This window comes from Apodemus sylvaticus, chromosome 8, assembly GCF_947179515.1.
Source record: "Apodemus sylvaticus chromosome 8, mApoSyl1.1, whole genome shotgun sequence".
Taxonomy (NCBI): Eukaryota; Metazoa; Chordata; class Mammalia; order Rodentia; family Muridae; genus Apodemus; species Apodemus sylvaticus.
In genome coordinates, this window is record NC_067479.1 from 96375893 (window position 1) to 96394227 (window position 18335).

Consider the following 18335-nt stretch of genomic DNA (forward strand, 5'->3'; position numbering starts at 1 on the left):
GAATTGTTTCTTGGGTATTCCAAGCTTCTAGGATAATATCCGCTTATCAGTGAGTGCATACCATGAGTGTTCTTTTGAGATTGGGTTACCTCACTTAGGATGATGTTCTCCAGTTCCATCCATTTGTCTAAGAATTTCATGAATTCATTGTTTGTAATGGCTGAATAGTACTCCATTGTGTATATCTACCACATTTTCTGTGTCCATTCCTCTGTTGAGGGACATCTGGGTTCTTTCCAGCTTCTGGCTATTATAAATAGGGCTGCTATGAGCATAGTGGAGCATGTGTCCTTATTACGTGCTGGGGAATCCTCTGGGTATATGCCAGGAGTGGAATAGCGGGGGTCTCCCTGAATGGTTCTACATTCCCGGGCCCTCCCTCGTCCTGCCTGTTCCTCAGTTATACCACTCTTCATGTTCCCTTCTTTAAAAGCTGCAGTGAAATATACACGCTATAAAATTTTCCATCTTAACTATGTTGAGCACACCCTTGCGATACAATCCTATCTCTATCCCTTTCCAGCATGGTTTAAGCTTATAAAAGTGACACTCCATCCACTAACTGCCATCTCTCTGGTCATCTCTCTCCTATTTCCCACATTATTTATTTTACTTGTTGTTTGTTTTTTTCCTGATTTGTTTCCTTGAGATGAGAGGACTGCGTTAAGCTTACGGCTGGCAATTCTCCTGCCACTGCGGCTCAGTGCTGGGCTCACAGGGACACTCCTTCATATATTTACAGTGCTGGGATCCCAAAGGCAGGGGCTTCAATGCTGCCAGGCAGTGCTCCCGGCCCTCAGTTCTGCTTTGCAATCATACAGTATTTTGTCCTTTTGTTTCTGGATTGCCTCAGTTTATCGTAATGCCCTTGGGGCTTATGTTATAGTCAAGGTGACTGCTGAGCCCCTCAGACTGTGGGTGGCGAGGGACAAGTGTCCATTGCAGTTTGTCCTGTAGATGCTCAGGTGCTAACACATGCTAGGGAGTTCTCCAGGAACTTCAGCCTCTTCTCTGAGCACTGTCTTCATTTTGTTTGTTTGTTTGTTTTTGAGATGAGTTCTCATATAGCCCAGAATGACCTTGAACCTCCTGTCCCTACCCACCAAGTGCTGGGATACAGGCATGTACTAACACAGGTGTCCTGAGTCTCCTTCTCACGGGGAACCATTTGTGTACGTTCAGGTTCTGTTTCCGTTGCTTGCATGTAACCTTACCTGGTCTTGGCTTCAGCGTGGTTCCACACGGGCAGAGAAGATCTCACTTATGCTCAGCCAATAACCACATGACTTCTGCCCACCAGTTTCATGCAGATAATTTCTTCAATTCTGGATGACCCCTGGAATCAAATGGAATAGTCATAACGCTGACTGCACTTCCGCCCTCCCCGTAGTACCTTTGGCCCACTTATAAACTACACAAGGTATTTCCTGATGCCGATTTTTGGATTGGTTCCATTGGGATCTGATTTGGACCTGGAATGCCCCGCTGAATCCTCATGTGTAAGGTGTAGTCTCCAGTTTGGAACTACTGGAAGATGTTAAAAACCGAGGGGGTGGGGTCTAGCGGAAGGTCAGTAGGCTTCCTTCAGTTAGCAGTAGATCACTGCTAACGGGCTGCTGTGAGGTGAGCCTCCACCTCCCCCACCTACTTCTCCACGATATTCCTCTCTATAGGCTAAACTCATGGAACCAACACTCAGACAAGCCCAGACTTTTTCTCCAATCGATCTTCTCAGGTGTTTGCTGTGGTAATGGAAAGCCGACTTACACACCTACTACCTGTTACGGCAGCAGGAACGACTTACACACTTACCCGTTACAGCAGCAGGAATGACTTACACACCTACCCGTTATGGCAGCGGGAACTGCAGGTGCCTGGCTTTTAGGATCTGTGTTTTTTGAACATGTCTGCGTGCTGAGATTTGCTGTCATCACTGCCCATCTAGGATGAAGAAGAAGATATGTTTTCAGTGGAACAAGAGGCAGAATCTTCAATGGAAAAACTGTCTTCAAGTGTCAATAGTGCAGCTTATAAAGTGGTTGGCTGATAGTCCTTTTAGATTCATATTTAAATGCATTAATATTTAAATATAGACACTTTTTAGTAAAAACCAATACAAAGTTAATATATATTCTTCCCAATATTCATGAACTTGCTGGTGGTCTAAGGAATCTCCAAGAACCTCTGATAAGCCTGCAAAGGATTTCTAACAGGAGTGGACCAGTTCTGAACCTCTTCTTTCCATACACTGATGAGTGTATGGGGGACTTAGGGAACATGGAACTGAGGTGGGGTGATGTGAGCTGGAGATCTTTCCTAGTAAGATCTGGGCAAAAACTCCTTCTCAACTAAGTTGGTAACTTAGTTTTTGCAGTAAAGGGACGTAGAACAGCCAATTCAAGTCCACTCAGCAGACAGCTGTGGTGTTCGATTTATTGTTGGCAGGAGGCGTGAGTATCTATTCTGACAGCTAAGAGAACCCCAAAGCTGCCCAGGAGGGTTTCCAGAGCGCTCAGGATGAAGGTAAACTAATTAAAATAAAGCCACTATGCAAATCTTAAAGGCAGACCCTTGGGGCTTCCTCCAGACCTTCTCCAGATTGTAGCTCCTGGATATTAATCTAGCCTCAGCTAGTTTATTAATAATATTAATAATCATAATAACTCAAATTTGGGGAGCATATTTCTTTAGAGAATCAGAGAGGCCTTTTGCGTGTGTTGCCATACGGCGAGGCCCATCCTGACTCCCCAGTTAGCTTTGATGGGTCCCCTTCCTGTCCCCACAGCATGCTGCCATTACTTTTCCCAGAGCACACTGCGCTGTGACAGATCAGATATCAGGACCCATATGTTCTACAAATTGATGATTGATTCTTTCACAAGCTAGAAGGTTCCTTGAACCTGAAAAGAGGAGAGGGTTTTATGTGTCTGAGGGCTGAGCATGTCAACACAGATGAGGCGATACTTTCAACTGAGCATCATGATTTATGTCCCAACCCAGGGCAAAGTGCGCGTGCATACACACACACACACACACACACACACACACACACACACAATGCATTCGCACGCGAAAGGTTGAAGGAACAAGATGATAGGGCGTCTGGTGACAAAGGGACCTGACTTTAGGCTCCAAGACCATCTGAAAAGATTGGATTGACTAGTTTACAGCACCAAAGAAAATGCACCCCACAGCCAGCAGCTCTGAAGCACAGCAGGGAGGGGAGTTCTAGCCAGCTGCCGCCACATGTAGACACGGTCTGGACAAGAATGACATGGTGGCATTTATTGTCAGTATGTGGAGGACCTGCCATTCGGTCCTCATAGGTTCATTGTCACAGCTGCTACGATGGTCTCCACTGGTCACCATGGCAACCCCTACTCACTTCTAGGAGCCATTTGAAAGAAGCCCACCTAGGCTCGTGAGTCCTCTGGTACAAGATTGGGGTGACAGGACATACTGTGCAGGCTTGAGCCATGCTAGGAACCAGGCCTTAGAATAGGAGCTGACGAGTGTATGGGGGACTTAGGGAACATGGCACTGAGGTGGGGCGATGTCCTCCACGTGGCTCCAACCTTCTGAGGCAGTGGTTTCCCTACTCGCTTCCTGTGCATGCTTTCCTGAGGAGCACCTCAGCCCATTTGCTTTTGCCTTGGGCTGTTGTATGTTGCTCCTGGATGAATCTTCCAAGGGCTTGGGGCTGCTGGTCTGACCGATCTTCTAGCTACAATTAGGACTGTTGGCTTCCAGAAAGTTCCCTTGGCTCCTCCTCGTCCTGCTCCGATCAGGTTTTTGCCTTCCCTTCCTCTCTGTGGTGTTTCTTCTGCCTCTAGCTAAGGGTTCGCTCCTGACTGGGTAACACGGACATAGACAGAACCCACTTGTCTGACAGGGATGAATAAATTCTAAAGAGACATCTCCTCCCCTCTTTGGCTGTCAGACTATCAAAAGAATGGACCTCAAGTTTTTTCAGGAGTGTTACGTGGGAAGAGGAAATGGCTGAAGGCCTGGGGCCATCCTTATCAGACACTCTTGCAGAAGAGACTTGGAGCTGAGGTGATGGCGGTCAGGGACCACACCTGGCCACACTGTTCAGTCATGCAAATCTCTTGCTTTCTGTTGAAACACTATCTTCATGTCAGGATACCCTAAGATGGAGTTGGATAGTTGCTGGGTATCTTTGTCCCCTTTCCCAATGTGTCACATTGAATAAAACTCCCTTTTCTGCTTTTCACTATTCATGTGGTTCCTTAGATTGGCTTATCGGTGATGGGTGACTGAACGTGACTCAGTGGGACACAGGGTATGACCCCTGAAGTTTGGTAACTGTGACTTTGCTCACATCTGAGCATCTATATACCATTCTGTAACCAGGCCCAACTGCGGCGTGTCTGGCTCCAGCCGCCTGCCAGCCAGCTCCAAGCCCGTGACTCTCTCCCTCCAAACTCGCATGTTTCAAAAAGCATCCAGGTGCTGGAATCCCACTAACTTCAGAAACACAAGCAACTCCCTTCCCTTTATCCCAAGTCCCCCATTTTCCTCTATTTCCTATCCCTGAGATTTGTGTGTGTGTGTGTGTAAGTGTGTGAGTGCAGGTGTGTGCTTGCCACAGAGCTCATGTGGCCATCAGAGGACAATCCCAGGAGTCTTACTTCACCTTGTTTGAAGGGTCTGGTCTCTTGTTCACTACTTGTACTGTGTGTGCCAGACTGGCTGGCCTGGTAATTTCTGGGATTCTCATGTCTCTGCCTCCCATCTTACTGTAGGCACTGGAATTACAGACACTTGCTACCCTACCTTTTATTAACAGGGATCTTGGGGACTTGACTCAGTCCTCTTTACCCACTGTTCTAGATCTTCAACCTCTGAGACTCATTTTAAAGATCTCTCTACTCCATTTACTACTATCTCTCTCTCTGTTACTTCCTGGCACTGGGTGCTATCATGGTTCTTGTGGGCTTCTGCAGGAGACAGTAGCTATTCCTACCCTCCACCCAGCTTCTAGAAGTAAAGTCTGATATGTCAGCCTCTCATTTAGAACCCTCATTGGCTCTCAAGTTTCCAAGAATACTCATGTGTCATTATACATCCCTCATGGCCTTTCCCCTATGCTGAGCTCTTCACTTTCTGAACCTGGAATTATTTTCTTCCTTCTTGAGATTGCTACCTGGTTAGCTCATGCACACAATTCAGAGCCCTGGATTATGTGTCTCAACAAAAAGTCAGCTTCCTGAGGCCATTTCATATCAGCAGTTCTCAACCTGTGGATCTCCACCCCTTTGGGAAAAGACCCTTTCAAAAAGCTTTCATATCAGATATCCTGCATATCAGATATTTACATTATAATTCACAACAGTAGCAAAATTATAGTTATGAAATAGCAATGAAAATGATTTTATGGTCGGGGGTCACCACAACATGAGGAACTGTATTAAGGGGTCTCAGCATTGGGAAGGCTGAGAACCGTTGCATGGCATCCTCCTGTGACAGGCTCTGATTATCTCTGTTACAGTGCTGTCTTACCTGCCATCGTTGGCTCTCATGACCTGATATTTAACATGTCTGTCATGTTAGTCTATGTACCTCACCACTTCTGCATCTCTCTTGCTTCCCAAACTGTCTTCCTCACATCCATAGCCCCAGGTGTCTGTTACACAGTGAGCAAATCCCATACTCCCCTCGTGACTCTGCTCATCCAATCGATTTGGACAAATTTCTTTCCGTGACTCCTTGATAAGTTGAGAATCACACAAGTCTCAAAAGAGTTCCAAATTAGATGGTTTTCATATCCAAGTGGGTTTTATCTATCTATCTATCTATCTATCTATCTATCTATCTATCTATCTATCTATCTATCTATCTATCATCTATCTATCCATCCATCCACCCATCTATCTATCTATCTATCTATCTATCTATCTATCTATCTATCTATCTATCTATCTATCTATTTTTGATTCCAAGCCTCCAAGCATATAAAGTTTACTTTTGGTCAAAGATGTTGAGGTTAACTGGGTTATTCTTAGAGCTCATTCACAGGGTGGCTGGGTTCCAGGCACCCATTCACAATGTATGTAAGTCAGAATTAAGTTCAGCGAGAACTTAGAGGAACCCCACAATCTCACCAACTCTCTGCTTCCAGTGCTCTGAGCTGAGGTAGCTTTGATGTCCTTGGAGTGTCCAGTGTCTGTTGACTCCCTTTGAATCCACCTGACAGCCACGTGGCTGACGGTTATCCAGTGATGCCAATACAATGGTAGGTATCAGAACACATGGTGGGACATCTGCCCTGCATGCCGCAGTCAACCCTGAAGAACTCCAGAGAACACTGGGGAGTTGGGGTCCCCAGGTAGACACTGCCACACACCAACATGGGACTGGTGAGTGACGTACTAAGCCAGAGAGAGAAGCACTCTCAGGGGCTATAGTGCCTTTTCCTTTTGGAAGGCTGTCTCTTTGAATTAAAAACATATCAAAGAAGCCAAATGTGAGGGCGAACACTGGACCAGCCTTTTCTCTAAACTGAGCAGTAAGATCTACTCTGTGGTCAGGGCTCATCGTAAGTATGGGATGCTCTCACCTTGTCTCAAGGTGACCTGTCATTGCACTGCTACATCCTGGCTGACCCCCTGCACACCCGGAAGGACCAATGTGACTTCCTTGCTCTGTGTCTCTGACTGCCCTAGCCTGTCACCCACTGGCTGAAGGATCTGCAGACATGTCCTCTCCGGGTTCGTCTGAGCAGTGGTCCTTCTACACAGAATGTCTTTTTTTTGTCCCTGCACGGCCTCTTGCCATGTCCCCACCTGGATTACTCCTTGTAGAATCCATTTCTTTTATGTTGCATGTTCTGTTCCATCCCATATTTTCTGTATGAATCTGCCTCTCCAACATTTGGAAATCTTTGGAGTGAGGCCAATTTGCCTATGTTCCCTCTGCCTGCTTGCCTTTTGCAAAAGCTGTCAGCTGCTGTACTGGGGAGCATGTCTGGGGATGTGGTAGGGAGCACGTCTGTTCTGACAAGCATCCTGGAGAGTGTACAGATAGGGGGCAGGCTGCGAGCTCAGACACCTCTTGCTCTCTGTATCTCCCTCAGGGATCAGGCCAGCTGCTAACCCAGGCCTGAGAGTGCTACGTAGTCCAGCCTCTGACAGAGTGCCCTGATCTCCCTGCATCCCAGATGGGGAGCACCAGGTGTGCAGACATGTGTGTGTGTGTGTGTATGTGTGTGTGTGTGTGTGTGCGTGTCCACCTTTAGTTCCAGAAGCTCCACCTATAGCCAGGCACTCTTTCACACCCCACAATGATGAGTATAACTGTCCCACCAATCAGAGCCCTGATGGTGACTCCAGGGTGGGGTCCCAGCTTGCATGTCATCCCTCATTCGCATTGTCAGTGTCACTTCTTCAATGAGACAGCAGTGCCTCAGAGTGGTAGTGCAGACATTCTGTGCCTTCCAGTTGGTGGGTGATAGAGCTAGGCTGGGCACCCAGGACACGTGACTTTGGGCTTCACATGGAGCAAGGGGACACAGTAGATGTGACAGTCTCAGGCTGGGCAGAACAAGCCGATTTAAGTATGAGATGACCGGTGAAATGTGGATTTCAGACAGTTAGGAATGACCCTTTCAATTACAAGTATATTCACGTGGAAAATGTTTATCCCAAAAGTTGTTCTGAAATTTGAATTTCACTGCCCTCTGTATTTTGGTCTGGCACTCGGGGTCTTGCAGCTCATAGACCCCACAGTAGATTGCAGTCAGAGGATGACAGCACTGTATCAGTCCTAAGAGGACACAGAGTGAGGCACAGTCCTGCCATCACCCTGTGGCTCTCAGCTCTCTTTAGTACCCTGAATCTTGCTTGATTCTCATGACTGTTGTGAGCAGGGTTGAGCAGAGCCCCATTTTATAGGTGAAGAAAGAAGGCACAGAGAGGTGCAGAATACTGCCTAGTATCACACAGCATCTATAGAAAAGGAAGAATTGGGGTTACCATTCATCCCCAGTTACCACCTGACTCCTCTGTGTTTTCTACAGTAAGAACCTCAGAATACGGGCCCCAGGTTCTAGTGGCTGCATCTTGCCGGGGCGGGGGAGTGGGTGGGGTGGGTGGGGAAGGGTCCTTGCTACTCTCAGCTCCCAGGTGAGACTTGGGGAAGAGCTGAGGGCATAGGAGGAGAAAAGGAGTCTGCTCATTTCACACTTCTAGCTGTCTCAGCTTTCTCCATGGGAGCCACAAGAGCTGCTATGGCTGGGAACATGGGTCCTTCTGTTGGGAGAAGGCTCCGTGCTATAGGGCTGACTTCTGTCCGGCTGGGGCTGGGACTGACTCCGTTGGCCCAGAGCCCGCTCTCAGCTGCCCAGTGTGGAACTGTTGTCTTCTGTTCCCCAGGCTTGCTGCTGGCCACAGGAGGCCTCTGGGATTTGCTCTACCACCGGTTTGACCACTTGCCTGTGGTGTGGTTTCCAAGTCCAACGTCTTTGGGAGGATGTAATCGCCTTAATTGAATGGTATTTTCCGTTCTTAGTAAGGGGAAGCAGGAAGACAGAAGACATGACAGGTTAACTTTATCACACCCAGAAGGCCCTGGGAAATTGGAATTGATTCCTCTTGCTGGACTTTTGGGGTGCTATTTGGAGGAATCGGTGCATGCATACCACAAGGAGCTGTTTAGAGGACTGAGTCATGACAGTTTGCTCATTTGTCGCCCAGCTCGGAAGCCTCATTCCAGCCTTAGTGAACACAGAGCCTCGGCCAGCCCAGCCCAGCCCCTTACTCTGGGCCATGACTTGCTGCCCATCCACTGGCCAGGCTCTTGCATTCTCTGTGCAATTCCCCACAGCTCTGCGGCTTCAGAGGCCATTGTCTGGTGTTCTATACTTCTGGAGGGGACTGTCCTAGTTGTCTTGGAGAAATACCATATGGGTGGTTTAAGTATCAACACTGAAGCTCTTATGTCTGGGAAGTTCAGGCTCAAGGTGATGGAAGACATGCTATCTGGTGAAGCTCTATTCCTGAACGGATATCCTCTTTGTCTATCTACTCATGGTGGTGGTATCTCTTTGGTCTTATCTTTTAAAGGTACTCATAAGGACTCCACCATCCTAACTAAATTATCCTTCACAGGCCTGCCTCTAAACACTAGCCCATCGGTAATTAATGTTTCAACATATACATTTTGGGGGACACAAATATCCAGTCTATACCAGAAAATAATGCAATAGCCAGATAGGCTTCCTCAGGTGGGCTCCTTCGGTGGGGGAGGGGGAGAAGGTGGAGAGAAGCAGGGTGTCCACAGGGTGAGAGGCCTGGGACCCCCTTGTATACCCCTAATATTGGCTGAGTCACTGATAAAACTCAGTGGATTTCCTCGTCATCTTACACTGGGGAAAACTTCCAGGATCCTTGCTTGTCCCCTGCTTAAGGCTCTGGAGACCTGGATCTGAATAACACCTTAACTTTAGCCTTGGGGCCCTTCTCTCTGGTGCTATGGTGATTTTCCTCTGCTATCAGCCTGAAGTCTGATGAGTGTGTCCTTGTAATCCCTCTCAACTTTTAAAAATCAGAGATGTAGATACTGCTGAGAAAAGGCTCTGTGAATGGCGCCTCAAGCCTTTTCATGCATTCAGCCAGTCTGTGGTGGTAGAGTACTCACTATATGCTCAATATCTGGTGCTGGAGATACAGTCTGGATATGGGCTGAGACCAGAGTCCTTTCCCCATGGGACTGGGAATCTTGGTATGGGTTGCTTTGTACTTTGGGTTGCATTAGACTGTCTTAGCCTCTCTCTCTCTCTCTCTCTCTCTCTCTCTCTCTCTCTCTCTCTCTCTGGTTGTCAAGCATGTGTATAAACACAGACCATTGATTTGTAGAAGAGTTATTGTATCTGACACTCTTTTTTAACCTGTGCTGGTTGGTCTTTTGTCAACTAGACACAAGTTAGAGTGATCTGGAACGAGAGAACCTCAGTTCACCAAATTGGCTTGAATAACGATTTATGTGGGAGGGTGGGCAGTACCAGCCCTAGCAGATGGTCCTCAGCTGTATAAAAAAGTAGGCTGAGTATGCCACAAGGAGCAAGCCAGTTAGTAACATCCCTCTGTGCTTCAGTTCCTACCTCTTGGCTCCTGAGTTCCGTGAGTTCCTGCCTTGGCATCTGACACAAATCCTTTCCTCCCCAAGTCACTTTAAATCATGGTGCTTATCCTAACAATAGAAAAAGCTCATTATAGTATTCAAGGCCTGGCCTGATTTGAGTAACCCTCAAGGCAGGAGGTAAGTGCTGAAAGCCAGGAATTCTCACACTGACCCAAGGGCTCTAGTGGAGCATAAGGCCCCTCACAGGGTTGGTACCAGGTCCCAATGGCAGCACTGGCCGGGCTTAAGTTGAAATCTTTCACTAGCCGCAATCACACATACATGGGTCCTTCAGTCCTGCAGCAGGAAAGCAGTCAGCACACTGCCAGGATCTTGGATGAAGACAGCAGTTGACTAGAACTTGCCAGAGACCAGGCACTGGCTACACTCTTGTAGTCTCTGCTGCTGCCTCAGGCCTGTTGTTGATGGGGGCAGAGTCATTTCCATCCTATAGCTCAGCCTGCATGAAGTTCATTCTGTTTGGGTTGCTAGATTACAATGTCTAGAGGGACCAGTTTTCCAGAAACTTACGATCATTGCCTAGACCTGGAGCTGAGTCTGTAGCTAGTGTACCCAGGACTTGAGAACACTGATTCCAGCCATCGTAGATCCAAAGAAGGATCCCGTCTCAAGAGAACTGAGCAGCCGGGGGAAGGCGGGAGAGCCGGGCTGGGACGGAGGCGTCTCCTGCAGCCTGTCTCCTTTCAGCTGCGACTCTGCATCCCTCATGACCATGGCGGTGTCTATCAATTTGCTCTCTAGGTTCTAAATGCTGATTTGTAGACTGGCTCATTTCCTGATGGCAACCGGATGTCCCCAAAGCAGAGTTGGGACCAGGTGTGCACAGCAGGCTTTGCAAGGTGCAAGGGAATCTGGAATACTTCTGAGTCCCAGCAGGCTCCAGCTGGGCGTGCTTTTGAGTGGCGTCTCGCTTGCCCAAGCTTGCCCTCCAGCGAGCAGCTGCATTCTCTCGCACGACTCTTGCCTCCCCCAGACAGGGCAGCACAGGATGTCAGTCCTCTGAGTGCCTGGTAGACTTGGCCAGAGCCGGGTTTCTGTACTCCTGTTGTACTAGGGAGGAGTTCATGGCATCGTTATCCTGTTGGTGGTGCTCCCCTCCCCACATCTCTGCAGGGTCAGAGTCAGAGGTGTCCATCTATCTTTACAGGTGTGATGGTGTGAACATCAGAGGCAGAGATGAAGGCCCCTGGACTGTCTGTGACCCCACTTCCTTGTGCTTTTGTCAGCATGGGGGTGAGTGCTGATCAACATGTACTTCCCAAAGAGGACCTGGTCCCCTTGCCAATCACCTAGACTGCATGACTGATGGCCAATGACATCACCAGAGGAAGGTCATACCACTTCTAAGACATGCAGGGTTCACCAGTACATGGGGTCTTGGTGTGAGCCTAGAAAAACTGCATAACAATATAACCATGACTGAGAGAGTGCAAGTCTTAGACTAAGGTTCTCAACCTGTGGGTCCAGACCCCTTTGGGGGTTCAATGACCCTTTCACAGGGGCTGCCTAAAATCATCAGAAAACACAGATGTTTCTACTATGACTTGCTATAGTAGCAAAATTGCAGTTATGAAGTAGCAACAAACATGATTTTATGCTGGGAGGGGGTGGTCACCACAACATGAGGAACTGTATTAAAAGGCTGCAGTGTTAGGAAGGTTGAAAGCCACAGTCTTAGAGCCTCAGTCTCCTCCTGAGTTGTGGATCCAATGCTGGGTGCCTTGTGGAGGCATTCCTAGCAGGGCTTCTTGACTTGGCCACTGCAGACCAAAGTCCCCTGGGGGGGGGTAACATCTGGCTCTGTGCATGTATAAACTCCACATTCATCTATACTTTCCTTCCACCTTCTCCATGGTCATCCTGCCCTGGACTCAAAGTGTAGGAATCGGTGTTGGAAATGAGCTGCAGAGGCAGTTCTGGGCCACGGGGAAGAGCCAGAAGCCTGGCTCTGTGACAGTACCATTCTGCACAAGTCTCTAATCTGTCATTGTACAATAGGGACAGCACAAACCACCTCCATTTATACTGATTTTCATCTGAATGGGGGCTGGAAACCTGAGGTCCCAACCCTATAACTGACAAGGTCAGATAAGCTTCCCTGGGAAATGGTAGACTTCCCTTGATGTTAGCTTATGAGCAGGGTTGTGTGTTTGTGTACTCACAGTTCCCACAGAGAACGTGCCTAGCACAGGGGCAAGACATTTACCTATCAAAGGAATGAATGGATGGATGAGCGACATTCCCACTTGCTGTGCACCTAACATACGGTCGACACTACAAGGAACTAAATATCATCAATATTTATTGTTATTTAATACAATGGCTGCACACAGCAGTTTACAGAGAAGGGATGTAGATCCTGGTGAGGTTCAGCACCCAGTGGGGTGTGGGTTTGGACCCGGCACTGCTGAGGGAGAGGGCTCTCACCACATGTATCATGCATGCGAAAGTCTCCAGCACCTTCTAAGATGCCCGATAGGCCAAGTATCTCTTCAGCACTGTAGTGGCCCCCGTAGCCCTGTGCTGATTTCACACTTGAGTCTCCCAGGAGCTAATTTTAGGACCTCTGGCCGCAGGATGTCCTCTTCTCTGCACCTACCTGCCTACCATTCTCCAAAACGTGAGATTCAAAGATTCTGGAACTCTCTAGCATCTTGTATAGACAGTAACACTGCCTTAAGGGATTGCAGTTTCATAACATAACAGGATTTGGACAAACTTCTGTTTGTCTAAGCCTCACTTGGTGCTGGTATGCTGGCATGCCGGCACCCCCAGCACCCTGGCACCCATGGAAACCACTTTTGAATCTGTAGAGGCTGTATGGAGAGGGTCCCATGCCACAGACCTTGATTACCCTGGTGCCATTTCCCAGCACAATCATATGTTCATGCAGATGGGGATGCTTCCTTAGGAGAGGGTGTGGTTATGTTAGGAATAGTTTACTACCCAGCAAACATTCCCTCTCCAGCGCCCAGAAGGTATCCAGACAGGGAAGAGAGAGACCCCTGAAAGAACCCAGAGTCTGTCAGGTTGGTGAGAGAAGTTGACCCAAGCAGTACCTCTTCAATGAAACAGAGGGGGAAGCAGAGAGTCTTCCCTACCCTCAGGGAGGACAAGTGTCTCCCGTGGGAAATGGATGGCACCAGCACTGTAAGGGGCTCCAGGCCATCTGCCCTTGAATTTGTCTAACTTCTGATCCTCACCACACACTTCATATAGATGACCTGGTTTGGAGTTCCAGCTAGTAGGCTTGGTACTGAAAGCTTTTAGATGGAGAAATTGAGACTCAGGGAGGTTGAAATGGCCAGGAAGCAGAGGTCAAGATTCCGACCCACGACTCTACACGCCACAGCTCTGTCTGACTAGTGCTTCTGCCTCCCGGCCCTGTGAGCACTTGATGAGTTACCTGGCCAGTCCACCTCACCACTCTGAGCCTCTGGCCAATCAACTGCAGCAACCTCAACTCCCTGGGGGATGGTGAAAAGAACAGGTGGAGGGCAAAGAGCACCCACAGATTTGTATGGGGTGAGGATTCAGCACACGGGAATTCTCACCACAGGATACAATGTGGCCTGGCTGCATATATATCTCAAGTCCATGTATACCCTTAACCCTGACTGTCAAGGATCAGGACACCAGTGACAGAGAGCTCCTCCACTGACCTGGGGCTGAGCAAGACTGCAGAGGCTTCTCGTGGTCTTGGGTAGACCTCTTCTGTTGGCCTGCTCTGGTCAGATTGCTCTACCACTTGTTAACTGTGCATCCTTGGGCAAGTTATTTAACCTCTCTAAGCCTCAATGATTCCTTCTATGAAGGGGATCCCAAGACTTACAATGCTAGGTGACCTCAACAATAAATACAGACATAATAAGGCCTTGTCTATTGGGAACATGTAGCTAGCCACTGAACGAAGGCTGTGGTGTGGAAACTGAGGACTGGGTACAGCCTTGTGTATTTGAGCTCTGACCTTTGTCTTCTGCAGCACTTGGGCTCTACCTTCTATGAGAGCCAGACAAAGTCTGAATGGTGTGTGTGTGTGTGTGTGTGTGTGTGTGTGCTACAATGGTTCAGGCAGGAATGAAGATATTCTAAAGAGAAAGGCACTTCTGCCCTTTCTTGGCTATCAGAATATTGAAACAAAGGTTCCTAGGAAGTTGAAAATTTCCCCCAGAAATCTCATGCTAGTAGAAGGAAAGGTCTAAAGTCTAGTGCCAGCCAGAGGAGGATCTGGTCTCTCAGGGAGATTTCACACAGTTATGACGACTTAGACTGCCTTAGAGGACAGAGCTAGACAATGGTCAGCCAATGATTTTAAGTCTTATCTTTAAACTTAGGAGTCTCATGTTCTACTGACAGAGTTAGCTGCACATGCACATAATGTTTAAACTTAAACTACATATCAGGGCCCCTAAATATGGCCTTGGGGATCACTGGGCCTCTACGTTCCTCTTTCCTATATGGTCACATTTGACTAAATCTCTTCTATTCACCAGAACTTGTTTCTTTAGTTGGCTCATTGAGGACAAGGGCCCAGGCCTAGCTTGTTACAGCTGCCAATGCCCAGGTTTCGACCCCCACCCCACTCCAAAACACAATGCTGCATGTGGCCTGTTAGTCTCAGGACAGCCAGCTAAGGGGCTGCTCCAATATCACCTGCCCCTCAGAGGTTAGGCTCAGCAGTACCAGGTGTGAGAGCAGCTTCCCAGTCATGGCAGGGAGGCTGGGGGAAGACCTGAACAGCCTCGGAAACCCTGCTCTTAGAGATATTGACTGAGGTCCAGCTCTCCCTCCTTCCTTTGGGTAAAGGCTCTAAGATGGAAAATGGTTGAGGTGATATCTGTCTCTCCACCTAGCCAGGCAGTTCCAGAAGAAAGGGACCTCTCAAAGAAAAACAAAACAAATAAACAAAGCCCCCAAAATTCAAAATCCCAAACCAAAGGCCACCACCACCACCACCACCACAACAGACTGCAGTGTATTGCCAAGAGCCAGGGCTGCCACGGAGGCTGAGTCTGAGCCCTGGGAATCATTTCTGGGAGCCCTTACAGGATGTTGTCCTATGTTCACATCCTGTCTGAGACGGACCTTGGAGAGCCGGGTGAGGAGCACCCATACTTCTTGGGTTCTCCAAACTCTTTTGCTGTCAGATTCCTCTAAGGTCAGCTTACTCAGGCCCAGATCAGAATATGTTGTGCTCCACCTCAGATCCACCATTGAGGCTGGTCCTCAAGCCAGAAGATGCAGGGGAAGCCTTCCTTTCCCTGACTGCACGAGGCTGTATATACCCCACACTGTACTAGTCCCATATACGGCTGTGCTTACACAGACACTGCGGCTTACGTCGGGTGATGTACTCAGACTGGTGTGTACTCCACAAGCTCCCTGTTGGGTCCTGACCTCTGTCCTCCGTTGATCCCTTGGCTTCCCGTCCAGCCACTCCCAACAGCTCCTGCCATGCAAACCCCTGGGAATCAACCAGAGGCCAAGAGGCCCTTGGAGTTTTCTCAGCTAACTAAATGAAACCCAAGACGGGCAGGGCACTGCGGCACACTCCTGTACCCTCGGAACTTGGCACTTTGGAGGTTAAAGACAGGATTCAGAGTTCAAGGCTGGTTTATGTTTTAAAAACAACAAGCAGGAACAACAAACAAACAAGCAAAAATCTATGGAACTACCAGGGCTATGGACTGGATAGAATTGGTAAAATGGGGTTAAGTCTACCAATTTACCAGAAACAAAGCCAAGACACACTCAAGCCTGCTTGGATCTTATGGAGGTACAACAGCCCCCCCCCCCCCGGACCATCCCTCGGGGACGTTCTCTTAAAGCCCCACATTCATGTGCAGTAACCCCGGGTAGACAGACTAAAACCCCAAAAGGCAGTAAGCAAGGCAGCCTAACCTTGATGTCACCGGCAGGGCTCAGTTACCCTGAGACAGGCTGTGACTGGAGGAGTAAGCTATTTCAGAACACGGGGTTTCCCCCTGCTAGTACGGGTCAAGAGCAGAGAGGCAGGAAGCACAGACACTCACGGAGAAAAGGCCACCAGCCGAGGAGGAGCTGGGCTCTTCCTGAGGCCAGGAGGCTGCCTGTCCCGCTGCTTTCTCGCAGCTCCGGCTGCCTGGTGTCCTGGTAGACTCTGGTCTTTCTGCCTCAGTGAGCCAACATTGTATCAAGGCACTTCCTCTTTAATGTGAGCATTTGCTCCCATCCCTACCAGCCTCTGGTCATCCAAAAAAGCAGACACACTTGCTCTCAGCCCAGAGACCTAGAGGCAGACACAGGTTGGACTCGGGTCACCGGGAGTCGGCTATTTATAAACTCCGAAATAAGCACAATCTACTCTGCTCGGCTGGCCACACGGTTGCTCCACACGACTGGGGCCTCTAAGGCTAAGGTAACCCTCAGCCCCACAGGGCACACTGAACACTTCCGGTGTGATCCAGAACTGACAAGCAGGGATAGGGGAGGAGACTTCAGAGCCTGGACGCTGCTGGCCATGACGGCCCTGTCCCAGGATTTTTTTTCCTTCTTTCTAATTTTTTAAAAAATATTTCTAATTTTTTTAAATATATTTTGATTAGTTCTGCCCCCACTACACCATCGCCTCATTCCTCTTTCATCCTGCTGACCCTTTTCGCCAACTTCCTGTTTCATACCACTTTCATGTCCTTTTGTATAATTGTCTCGAATTTAATTAGACTCACTGTACTGCTGCTGCGGGTGTATGTGGATTAAAACTCCACTTGGCTCTGGGAGCACGTGCCCACAAGCAGCCAACAGCCTTGTTCCGTAAAAAGATCACGCAAGTTGATTTCATTTTTGCACGCTGTACAGTCTGGGCAGGTGTGTAAAAGCAGCCTGGCCGTATGCAAATGCATGCGCTGGGCTGGGTGCCAACGAAGCCTTATTTACAAATCCAGGCTCCCAGTCACAGGGCACCACTGTTTCCAAATGCTGGGGAAGGAGACGCTGTTTGACATGCACATCTGATTCCTGTATTTACAGAGGTATTTTAAACTGCTAAATAATATTTCCTGATTCTATTACGTTTTTCATATATTCATATTCAAAAGTGTTCTCACCACTTACCAATTCTTCTGTATTGGGGAAAAAAAAAGAAAGGATAGTTTTCTCATTGGGCCAGTCTGATTTGTGGGATCTGGCTGGGCTCCCTGGGGTTCCTGGGGACAGGCAATCTACTGAAGGCTTTGTGTTGGAGACCCACGTGTTTTCAAAGCTCATAAGTCAGAATGCCAGAAAGTGTCCCCATAGCCAGTGCCTCTCCCTGTTACAGCTGAGAGTGACAAAGGAGTCTCCTCCTTCAACTCTGCTGGAGAACCTGGGACCCTGGTGGTCCCATTTGACAGTGAAAGGATCAGATGTATCCACAAGCGTGTACTCACTCTGCCGTGTAGGAGCCGAGTATCGGACAGGTCCATGGGAGGACAAAGTCACACACATATGTTCTAAATCTGCTGTTCACGGTCCACAAGACACACTCGGTCCCTAAGACCCAAGCACTCAGTGTGCCCTTACCCTGCGGACACCATGCTGCACACCTTCACGCTTAGACCCCTCCCAGAACCGTCACCCTTCTACCAGCAGCTTAGACTCGCTCAACCATGCAGACTGTACCTTCCGTCTTCCCGTGAGAGCGAGCGTCCCAGCTGCTGATCAACAGGCCTTCCTAGGATCTGGAGGCTCCGCGGCTCTGCCCAGTGGCCCAAACTTCTTTCCCTTTAGCCAGGCTGTCCAGAGAGGAGAGGAAAGAGGATTCAGCACTCAGACTGCCTGAATCTCACCAGGTTTCCCACTTGGGCAAAAATCAGTGGCCAGAAATTGCTAGCCGTGGAAGTCTCAGAAGCTTACCCAAGCAGAGACTGGCCTGGGGAAACCAAACGGTGCTCTTGGTGGGGAAGAGGCAAACAGTCAGCTCTGCAGCAACACCCGCGTGGTGTCAAGTAACAGTCAGATTAAACAAACAGCCCCAGAGGCTATTTTTACATCCAGATCAGCCACGAGTAATAGATAACTTGGGGAGTGAAAATTGTTTGCTGATTAGCTGGACCCTCACCCCCGATTCCAGCCTCAGCTCAGAATGATTCCTAAGGCTATCCCAGAACCTAGGTTCGAATAAAAATATCTCAAGATGGGAAGGAAAACATTTGTCT

The 18335-nt window shown here is 48.6% G+C and overlaps 1 long non-coding RNA gene across 1 annotated transcript; it reads right to left on the reverse strand.

The window, feature by feature from the left end:
* Window positions 1-1153: 1153 nt before the first annotated feature.
* LOC127690610 (uncharacterized) lies at window positions 1154-18027 on the reverse strand. Its single transcript, XR_007979170.1, has 3 exons — window positions 17800-18027; window positions 1847-1941; window positions 1154-1336 (listed from the first exon to the last, which is right to left on the reverse strand). It is a non-coding gene; the product is annotated as an uncharacterized LOC127690610 (long non-coding RNA).
* Window positions 18028-18335: the final 308 nt, after the last annotated feature.